Genomic DNA, 12,032 nt, shown 5'->3' with positions numbered 1-12,032 from the left:
AACATTCCCATAGTTAAGTTATATTTAGTCACAACGTTTCATAGATGCAAATATTTCTGAAATTAAATCATGATTACTACAAAAGTCAGCATATAAGAAAATCCTAGTAATCCATGCTTCTTTCTAATATGTGCATGGTTCACTTAATAACTTTTGTGTATATGTATACTATTTTCAATTTTTATTATATATGAAATTTGCAATCACTTAAAGCCTACCCATTTCTTTTAAAAAATTGTATTAGTTCTTTGATAATTTTATACAATGTACTTTGACCATACTCACCCCCCTTTCTCCTCCCAAACCCACGCCCCACTGCCCTAACCACCCAACTTCTTGTCCTCTTTTCTTAAGCCCATCCAGTCAAATTGTGTTGACCTACTGGAGGCACACCTTGAGAACTTTTCCTCTCCCAGCTGCTGTCATTCACCAATCCCTTCTCAACTAGGGGTAGGACGTCACGCCCACCTCCCCAGAGATGTTGGGATTTGTCTGCCTTGAACTTGTGCAGGTCTTACGCATGTTGTCACAACCACTGTGAGCGATACAAAAGGGATAATGAAACAGGAATAGTTAAATCGGGCAGGGTGCAGAGGGAGTATGGGGAGGGATGACTAACACTAAAGACCTTTTGAAAAATTCTTACGGAGGGGCTGGAGAGACAGCTCAGCAGTTAAGAGCACTGATTGCTCTTGTGGAGGGCCTGGGTTCTATTCCCATCACCCACATAGCAACTAACAACCATCTGTAACTCCAGTTCCAGGGAACCCAAAGCCCTCTTCTGACTTCCTTGGGTATTGTACAATATGGGTGCACTTACACACATGCAGGCAATACACTCATACACATAAAATTTTAAATAATAAAAAAATTTAAACTTCCTAAAATATGTGCATATACATATATAAAAAGAATTTAAGTGGAATTACCCACTTCTTTTTTAATCAGTGGTCCCCTGATATAGAAAAAAATTGGGGGGGGGCAGTCCAATAGCTAATTATTCAAAGAAAAGAAAAAGCTATAAAAAAGACTTGAATGGAAGTTAACGTAGAAATAATCTTTAAAAGGAAATTCTATAATAAAGCTCTCCACAAATGTGTTTTCATTAGAACATAACTTCTGTGCTCATAAGGCTGGAGACTTCTATGTGCTTTCAACAAGCCTCTAAATTTTAAAGCAAAATTTCTAGATGTGAACTCCCGAGATGTCACTCCCTGGTTTCCAGAGTGTGTGAATGTGATATCATTCCTAAGACTGTGCTGTGTTTGTGACACTGCTGAGTTGATACAGGGGAGATTACCCTGTGTGTATGATCATCACATTACCGCTTAAAAGCAGAGTGTGTTCTGATAGTGACACAAGAGGAAAGCAAACGACAGGAGCAGTCAGAGACATGTGAGTTAGGAATGCAACTCAGCACAACATCGCTGGTTAGGAAGGAGAGACCCAGGGAGAAGGGGCTTCCAACCCACACAAAAGGACCTGGGTCCTGCCCCAGCCTGAAACAGCTAGGAAGATTTTCCCTGCAGCTTCCATAAAAGAAACATAGCCATGTTATGTTGGTAACTTGATTTTAGCCCTGTAAGATTTTGGCGACAAGAATTTGGCCATACCCACCCAGACTTTCTACCTACTGAACTTAGAATTAACAAGACAAGGTTGTGCTAAGTAGAAATTTGTTAGGACAGAGTACATAAACTTAACATATCCACTTATCCTGTGTCACAGTAAATGTCTCTAAACACTTTCAGTTTCTGCTGTTTGGACTGTTTTCTGCTGAGTTGGCTCAAATGAACGGCTTGTCACAGTACTTAAAACATAGCGTCTGTCCCTATTACTGTGACCTGCTTCTGTCTCTCCCCTTGTGCTAGTACAATTCCTATTCATTAGTGAGAGACATTTGCTCAGGGTCGCTTGATGTTCTATGCTAGCCGGGGCATTGTTAGTTGTGTCTTCTCAGCTTTGTTGAAATTTTGTGGGACTGGTTCTATCAAATCCCAGCAGTGTCCACCCATGTTCATGATTCTACCACTTTAAGCAAAGCATATATTATGGAAACACTGGAACTACTAATGGAATTAGAAATAGTCTCCATATAATTTATAATTTTAATGGCAAAACTACTTGTCATTTCAATGCTTGGTAGGTTGTAACAACAGCAATTTTAATAAAGATGGAACCTCACAAATTACTATTGGAATCTGGTAGTACACATAGCTTCTTTATCAATCTTCATAAAATGTGAAGCTATCATAACCTGTCACAAAACTTTCATCATGATTCATGACCTGGGCTCAGTGAAAATGGATTCTCCTTTCCAAAAAGAATGACCAGCACCTGGGTACTACAAAGTCTCCACTTACAGGCCTGTCTCGTAGGTAAGTGTGGTAACTAATCTTCATTGTCAACTAGGCTGATGAAACACATCTGTGGGTGCGCCTCTGGGGGTATTTCCAAAAAGGATTAAGTGGCTGAGAAGGAAGAGTCGCTCTGATGGCAACCATTACCACCCCACAGTCTAGGAGTCTAAACCAATTAAAAGGGGTAATTCACTAGCATTCTTGTTCCTCTGTTTCCTGGCCTGCCATGACACGATCTGTTCTACATTTCCATGCCTTTGCCATCATGAGGAATTGAATCCTGTGAACAAAACTGAACATTCCTTGCTTAAGCTGTTTCTGTCAGGTACAGTGGTCATAATGATACATAAGTAGTAACTAATGCAGAAAATTGGCACCAGGACTAGGGTCATTGCTGTAGCTAAATTTGACTGTGTGAATCTTAGGCCTTCATAATTGGACTATAGAAGAAACTCGGAAGTTTGGCAATAAGGGCTAGGGAAGCCCTGGAATGCCATAAACAGAGCTTAGTAGGTGATTCTAGTAGGAGTACAAAACACCTGAATTTAATAGATCTGAAAACAGAAAAGTCTGTGCTCGTGAGGTTTCAGATACCAACAAGGGCTTTCTGGGAATTGGACTAATGGGCATTCAGATGCTTAGGATCTGGAGATGCATATGGCTAAGTTTTATAAATGTCTTGAAAATTTGAGTGAGGCTGAATTCAAAAATAATGAATGAATATTTATTTCATTGAGAAAATTTTAAGACAGCAGAGCATTCATTCATACTGTGTCATGGTTACTGAGAGTTGCTTTTATCTAGGTTTACAATGAGAATTAAAAGCCTAAAGCAAATGAAAATATTTTAGCAACATGCAGCTTGATCACGAACACATTTAAAGTTGCTGGAGAGGTCATAGATCCTAGAGAAAACCCTGTGTCTAGACAAATGTAATTTCTTACTGTGTGCTAAATATGGACCCTCATATTTACGGATAAGTATACCAGTCACCACTCATGAAAGGAGCTACTTTTTCCAACAGATGGAGACTATTACAGGTACCACAATGGTCACACATAGAGAATAAGTGTGAGATGCCCAGTCCTAAGTGACACACCTACAGTGGAACCTCTCCACTTAAAGCTCACAGAACATAGTAGAGCCATGGGTAGAGAGACTATTAAGACATCTCTCAACTCTCATCAATGAAGCTTCCTCAGGCAACAAGGGCAATGAACACAAAATGCCAAAGTGTAGAGAATAAGAGATTGCAGAGTGCGTGTCCCTGGATAGGACTCCTATATTAAACCTCACCCACCCAGGACTAAGCGATCATTGCAGAAGAGGGGGCAGAAGGATTATAAGAGCCAGAGTTGGTGCATGAACATACAGGAACAGTGTCTTCCAGGCCTCTAGGACCTTGCTCATATGAATTTACAGCAATGGTGTCAGCATGTACCAAGACCCATGCAAATTCAGATAAAAACTCAGCGTAGAACTGGGGAAATGGGCAGGAGGCCCCCATCTTAGCTGAGGAATTATTGGCAGCTGATTATTGCTGAGTGAGAAAGAGTTGATATTCTTTAAGGGAGTGGTGCTTGAAAGGTTGAACAGGCTCCGGTGGATGAACTCACATCGAGGAACATCTGGGTCCACAAACTTGAGTGCATGAAATCCTGTGGGCAGGTTATGAGGCGGTAGCGAGAGGGGAGGGGTATAAATATGACTAAGATGCATTATATGAAATGCACAAAATTTAAATATAAAATATACATTGAAAATATAATAATAAAAATAAAGCCAGGCATGGTGGTGCCCACCTCTCAGTACTCAGGAGGATAAGGTAGGATGATAAGCTCATGGCCAGTCTGAAATACATAGAGATCCTGTGTCTCAAAAAGAAAACTTAAAAATATATAAAAATCATAAGTATGAGGGTAATAAGTTTATATAGCTATAAAATATGGAATAAATATAATAAAATATTTTAAATGCTGATAAAATACAAATTGAAAAAAATTAAGTTGCAGATAATGCAAGTGGAGATGAAGCTCCTGTACTTGTTAGAGCATCTCCACGCATTAAAGAGAAGTCATACATCAGGACAACACAAAAGGTGCCCTGAGGATGAAATGCCAAAGACTCTGGAGTATAAAAATAAAGACTCATTCGAAAAAATGCCATAACAGTTCTCTGTTCAAACAGAGCCACCTAAGGAAGTATTTTCCCAGGTTCAAGCATATTGGCAATCAGACGCCATTACAGTTATGGGGTAAGCAGGTCTGACTGCTTCTCAATGTGTGTATTAGTTACTTCTTTGTTGCTTTGACAAGACACCAGACCAAGGCTACTTATAGAAGAGTTCATTTGGGTTACAATTCCAGAGGGATTAGAGTTCACAATGGTGTGGGGGGGGGTGGCATTGCATGGTGACAGAGGTGACCAGAGCAGAAAGCCAAGTGATCATATCAAGTAGACATAGGAAGCAGAGACTGACTGGAGACCTAGCAGGTCCTGAGAACTCTGAAAACCTCCCCCCAGTGATGTGCTTCCTCCTGCATGACCATACCTTCTAAGACCTCCCAAAACAGCACAACTGATTGGAGACAAAAAGTCCAGATACTTGGAGCCTGTGGGGGACATTCTCACTCAAACCATCACAATATGATAGCTGAACTCAATATAAGACATGTGATGCTGGTTTTGCAAGCATGAAGAGGGCAAGAGTTACAGGGTATTGGCCCAAGATTTTTAAGCAAAGCCTGGGAAGCCAGACAATATGCTCTGCTGTGCTGTGAGACAGTCATGAGCCTCTAAGGAGGAAATGTAGAAATTACAGTGTGGATCTGAAATGCCCCCCAACATGCTCATGTTTTGAATGTTTGTGTCCTGGATGACAGCACTATATTGTGAGTCTGTGACACCTTTAGGAGGTATGGCCTTGCTACTGGGAGTAGGTTGTTTGTTCTGTCCCTGGTCCACAGACCTCCTCTAGAATTCAAGCTCTATCTAGAGACTGAGACATGCCGTGCTGTCGTGAACTCTGCAAAGCCTTCCTCACCATGATGGATTTAAAGCACCTAAAGCCATGAGCCAGAATAAATCTTTTCTTCCTTAAGTCATTCATGTAAAGTATTTAAGTCATGGTGATGCAACAGTAATGCAATAAAGAAATATAATAAGAACACCAGGAAGGCAGAATTAGCAAACTGAAAGCAGGAGGGAAATGAACAAAGAATTTAAATGAAAGAGTACCGAACAAAGTCCCGCCAAAACTGTATAACTAATGCAGCTTCTGAATACAGAGAAAGTGGGAAGAATTCTTTTTGAAAAATGCTTTATTTTTTATTTTTATTTTATGTATATGAATGTATTGCCTGCATGTGTGTAAGTGCAACCATGTCATGCAAAGCCTGTGGAGGTCACAAGAAGGCTTGGATTTTCCCCTGGAACTGGATTTACAGATGGTTGTTAGCTGCTATGTGGGTACTGGGAATTGAACCCGGGTCCTCTGCAAGGGAAGTCAGTGCTGTTAACCCTTGAGCCATCTCTCCAGCCTGGAAAGAGTTCTTTATGTCATCAAAGAAAGGAATTAATTGAGAGGTCCATGGTGAGATCAGCAGGAATTGATGAATTATTTTAAAAGCAGAGCAGTTAAGTATCTGTCCACAAAGACAACATAAGACAATTTTTTGAGCAGCATTCATCTGGAATAGAAATGTCTCTAAAAAACAGCATGTTAAAGTGTATATAAGGATTTCAGTTTTGACTTTGATTACACATTTTTAAAAGAAAAGTGCAAACAATAGAAATATTGAATAAGAGGAACATGCTATTCTCCCTTCTCAACATATTAGACAGTTTGCAAAAATGGAATAGTTGGTCTCCATGTATTGTATGGAAAGATGTTATTCCTATGTATACATGGGAGGCCTTTGTATCTTAGGTTTAATAAGGAGTACCTTTGTACTTATACCTCTCTAGTGGTATATCTTATACTCAAAGATGTTGTAATGGTGAGGATCTATTATATGAAGTTTTCTTCTTTTGCTTATATTATTTTCAATTTTTTCTCCAAAATTATGATTTTGTATTTTTAATATATAAAAATTGAATAGTCGATATATTGTCATGTTTTAATCAGTCAATTAGTACAGCTGGTTTGTAGGGGAGGGAAAATATTTTCTTCCACTCAGGTTAAAAAAAAAAAAAAGACAGATGGGGCTGGGAACATGGCTCAGCAGTTAAGAGCATTTGTTCTTTTCCAGAGGACCTGGGTTTGGTTCCCAGTACCCATACTAGGTGAGTCACAACCTCCTGTAACTCCAACTCCAGGGGATCTGGCACGGTCTTCTGGCCTCTGTAGGCACCAACACACGTGTGGCATGTACACACGTACAGTAAAATAAATATGTTTAAAAGATAAATGAGAGGAAACCACACAAATCTGTAATGTGAATGTCTTGTGGACCTGAAAGCCTCCTAAAGGAAATAAAGACCCAAAGAAACAGAGAACCTGAGTGTTTCTATACTTGGTTTGATGGAGGGTGAGATGTTGTAGGAAAATATGGTAGAACTGAAAAGATCTGAGCTAAAAGAAGTAAATGCCATAACCCCGAGTCCTCTGGTGCCCACTGTCTTCAGAGAGATGGATGCTCTTTTTTGTGTGTAGGAAGGGGCATTCGCCACCTGGCATTCTTAAAGACTGCTTAGGGCAAGATCACGAGTCCTTCCAACTCCTGTCCTCTCTGTTTCTTTCAGCTTAAAATATTCAACATGCCAAAGCACTATACACTGAGGCAGCACACCCTGAAGCCCATCAGGATCATAGACATGTTAATACCCAGTCAGTCAGTCATGCACACTCACATAAAAAAAAAAAAGAAAAGAAAACTGATATGTGCAAGAGATGATATAAATCTGAAGTGATGATAGACCTGAGATCATCAACTTGCAGAAAGACAAGGTTTATTTTGCTCCCAGTTCTGGAAGTTCCAGTCGAGGATGCAGTAAACCCATTGCCTGGGGCTCTCACTGAGAGTGCCAGATGGTAATGGTGGGTAGCACGTGACACAGCAAAATGCTCACCTTGTAGACCAGAAAGCAAAAAAGAAAAACACTGGGAGTCCTGCGTGCCCCAGGGCATCTGCCTTTGATGCCTGTCTTGACTGCCAAGCCAACAATGGACATCCCAGTACCTCTGCAGCTACAGCCACAACCAAGTCCAGGCTCACCAGGACTTTTCTATGGAAGCCCAGTGTTGTACCTCCTTCTGAGGCCAAGACCAACCCATGTTCATGGGACACGCAGGGACCCTGACCCCAGCCTCAGAGTATACGAATGCTTTCAGGACCCCCTACGTACAGTTCCTTCCTGGCCGAGTAGCTTGGGCACTGTCTACTCGGTGTTCTCCATTTTTAGTTAAGCTTTCGGCAAGACATGCACAATTTCAGAAATCACCTTTGCAGATAGTTGCAAAGGTGATAAAACAAATCTTAAACACCCAACCTCAGGCTGGCATTCCAGGGCACAGCTCCAATGATCTAAGGACCTTATATGCCTTAGAATGGATGCTTTCAAATGCAAACTTTCATTTCTTAAAATCCTGGATCCTGGAAGTCCCAGATTGTGCACCAGGACGGTTGAGTTCTTGGTGAGGGCTCTCTTCCTGGCTTTTTCACAGCTGTTTTCCTGCTCTATACACACATAGTGGGGAGAATGAGAGAACAGGAATGTTCCCTGGCCTTTTCTTATAAGACTCCTAATACAGTTGCCAGGGCTCTGAACAGCTGTTCCAGCTGGTGTTCACAATATCTTTCAAACCCAATTACTTCCCAAAGGCCCTTCCTCTAGAGACTTCAATATATGAATTAGGGGGCAGGGTGGATACGAACATTCAGTCGAATGACCTGGGCAAGAGATGTCATGAGAGGACATAGTGTAATGAATGGAAGAATGAATGGAGGTGCACAGCAAATTTGGAGAATACTGTTTTCATGAAGGCCAGTCTCAAAAGAAAGGAGAAAAACAGGACAGGAACTTAAAAATAAGGGAGAATTCTTTCTAAAGTGATACTTTCAATTGAAAACTAGTTTTTTAATTTTACAGGCAAGAAGGAAGAAAGATGAGGGAAGGATGGAAAACTGAAGAAAGAGGGTTTGGGTAAAAGTGTGGCACAAGAGAAAGGGTTCCTTCCTCCTCCCTAGAGGAGAGGCCCTGGACTTCCGTCTACCCATCCAGAAACCAAGGCACTTGGTTATACTACAAGGTCATGTCTAAGTCTAAACAGGGAAAATTAGAAGTTTCTTTGATGGAATTTCTCTTCAGTTCAGGAGTTGATGTAGACGTTGTAGGAAGTTGAGGGATGCTAAGGATAAAGGACATGCAAAGAGATTTAGCCAGAGATACAACAGCGGTGTTGGGACAATATTTGGGATCATCCTTCATTATTCTTTCTTAATTTGATATTCTGTTTCCACTGCTAAAATGTCTACGCAAAGTGATGCCAGGCATGAAGTTCAAAGGCATCAGCTTTTCCCTCTGAGTCCTTGCACCCAGGAGGTTACTTAAAAAACAGTACAATGGTCATCCCTGGAGAGGGAGGTGACAGATGGGAAGAAAGGACGAGAAGACTGTAGCCTGGTGAGGCCCAAGTAGTCATGGAGCCAGAGCGACGCGAGGAAGCCACAGCTTCCTTAGCGCATGCTCAGTGTCCACCAGCAGGCCTTACTGCCTACACTGTACAGATACGGAAACTGAATTTCCCCAAATTGGAAAACGTCCCAGGTCTCCCAGCTGGGTGAGAGGCACAGCTAGGGTTTTAATCACTCGTTTCTTGCCATGAAGACCTCTCCACAGTCCATGCATTGGAGCAGAGGCTAGGAAATCAGTATGAAATAGACACCAAAGTGCTCAGTAGACACAAAATCGAGTACAGATGCTGACAATTCTGAATGTCCCTGGCTGAATAGAGAGGAACTCTGGTCTGAATGGTGCCAGGAATCTTCACAGTCTTTAGCCAAAGGTTCTCACTCAGTTTTGCTATTCAGGAGACACATGGTACCGGGTGTGATACCAGTTGATACCTGTGATGGGTAGCATTAATTGTCAACTTGACACAATCTAGAATCACCTAAGAACAAAGTCTGGGTACTCTGGAAGGGTCTTGTGGTTTTTCTGGGAATGTGGCACGGTCCTTAGGATGATGGCACTTAACCAAATGCTTAACTCTGAAAATTCAGTGGTTTTCCCCTTCACTCATTAGGATGAAGGATAAACGCACACGTTAATAGTCTAATAGCCTCTTGTCTTTCTTACTCTCTCTATGCAATGTTTTATTCTTCGCCAACTCCGTTGTCTAACTCAGCCATCATGTCAGTTCATGTGAGTGAAATTCATGAAAAATACAGCTCTCAAAATAGCTAAAATATATTTATGGGCCTGTAATAAGGGGCCCAGTTATAACTGTGGCATGCTGTGATTCCTGCATTCAAGCTAATAGCCAACTCTCCTCAAAGATTCCATCCAGAAAATCAATTTTGTTGAAGTTGTTTTATATTTGTGAAGCAGCAGTTTACCGCTTGCTCCCAGCAGAGTTAACTATTCTCACACCATTAGATTAGAAATGGTGAATGGTTGCATCCCACAAAATACAAAAACAACTTAAAGTTCACAATAAAAGAACTGAGTACTGCAGCTGTGTTTGTAGATCGAGTTCGTGTGTTTGAGTCTGGAAGCAGAAGGCTGACCACCCTGTCTACCAATCCAGAAACTAAGGCACTCGGTTATACTACAAAGGTTTGCCACACAAAGTTAGGAAGCTTAAATATACCTGAATTGCAAAATTGCATGTAACCAGTTCATCCAACAAAATTATAATGTAAAGTGACTTTTAAAAATAGAGGTTTGTCTTCCCTCCCACAAATACAGTGAGTGTGAACACATGCCCTTGTGTTTTTCTGGTTCAAAGTCTCACCATCTGTCTTGATTTTGTGATGCCTGGAGGAGATGCCCCCTCTAGTCTTGAACAAGACCTGATGTGATTGGATGTCCCATTTGCGGGAGTGGGGCATGGGGTGTTGAACAAGGGAAAATAGAACACAAGGTGTCAGTCGTGTACCCAGGCTTCATTTGGATGCCACTCGGACAGCTGTCTTGATTTTGTGATGCCTGGAGGAGATGCCCCCTCTAGTCTTGAACAAGACCTGATGTGATTGGATGTCCCATTTGCGGGAGTGGGGCATGGGGTGTTGAACAAGGGAAAATAGAACACCACAAGGTGTCAGTCGTGTACCCAGGCTTCATTTGGATGCCACTCGGACAGGTTTCCAGGCAAGGTAAGTCCCTCACAGCCTAAGATAGTCCAGCAGCTGCTATGCAGAAGGGAAGGGGCAGGGCAAGGAAACTCCCTGGGGAGGGGCCAGTTGGAAGTGGAGCTTATACATCCAGCAGGTGGATGTCCCTAGGGGACATCCTAGGTGATGTCCCACAGTGGTCCAGCAGGGAGTCTGCTTCTAAAACCAAAAGTAGTTTAAGGTCCTTATAGCCCTAGGTTTTATCTTATATATGGCTGTAAGATTTTGGAAACAGTTTTGTAAGGCTTGTAAATGGATGGAACTCTGTTTCTTTGGGCTTTGTTTTAAACAACTAAATGTGAACAATTTTGACTTTGGTGTTGGCAGGTTTCGAACTAGGATTTCAGCCCACTGTGGACAAGGAAATGGCCCAAGGGTCAATGCACAACGGCCCTCTTTAGCTTGTATATATGTCTCTTCTCTGCCTTGCGCATTCTCTTCGGCATCAAATTGCTGCTCCTACTCACCTGACTTCGTGTAGGGCATCTCTGGAGTTCCTTCTGCCTGCCTATATCAGTCTCAGCCCGCTCACCTCCAGCCCTGACGCTGCTTGGCCTTCTAAGAACGTTGAACCAAATTGGGATGGTAATACTCAGACCACCTTCTCATGCTTGATGGTCACATCCTCCTATCTGCATTCCTGCCCTCACACTTGTGCCTTCTGTGGCATTTCCCTAACCCTGTCTTTCTCCTCACTTCAGTTCCTCTTAGCTATCCTAATGTTAGTTATTTCAGCTTTGTTCATTATCTGCTTCCTCCCTTTCCTCAACTAGACTTTGAGCTCCAGCTTTACTCACCTCTGGATACCTGGGGCTTGCAACACTGGAGTGAGTAGTTAAGTGAATGATGTACTCACAGCTGTGTAGTATGAACCTTTCAGGAGTGAACTACCTATTTGCCAAAGTTTCTGATTGAAAGGAATAATGCTCATACACAAATGTTGTGTGATTTTTTCCAGAGTGACAGGAATACATGTCTACATACTTCAGATAGTGTACCAGTAACACTGAGGAAATAATTCTACCAAAGTCCAGGTTGGAAAACCAATAAGTTTATTGAGGCTACTTCCAGGAGCATTGGTGAGGGTTGATTACAGGAGGATAGATAACTCAAACACAGCCACATAACAGAAAAAGGCCATTCCAGAATGGAACTCTCTACACAACTTGTAGGCAGCTGACAGCTCAGAGAATCTCCTCTCCACAGCCATTCTTACCGCTCATATAACCAGATAACCAGGGGAGAAGGAGGCCTTGTTGAGTCTTGTAAGTTTGAGATACTTCCTGAGACTTGTGAAAGTTTCAGTTTAGAACTTCTTGAGTCTTAATAAGCTTCC

At 41.8% G+C, this 12,032-nt stretch overlaps 1 pseudogene; it reads right to left on the bottom strand.

Moving 5' to 3' along the window:
- LOC103724654 overlaps nt 1-11,182 on the bottom strand; it is a 20,666-nt pseudogene extending 9,484 nt beyond the window's left edge.
- Between the last annotated feature and the right edge of the window lie 850 nt (nt 11,183-12,032).

This window comes from Nannospalax galili, unplaced genomic scaffold, assembly GCF_000622305.1.
Source record: "Nannospalax galili isolate Female #2095 unplaced genomic scaffold, S.galili_v1.0 scaffold207, whole genome shotgun sequence".
Classification (NCBI taxonomy): domain Eukaryota; kingdom Metazoa; phylum Chordata; class Mammalia; order Rodentia; family Spalacidae; genus Nannospalax; species Nannospalax galili.
Note: the sequence above shows the minus strand (reverse complement) of the source record. Positions and strands in the feature narration are given on the sequence as shown.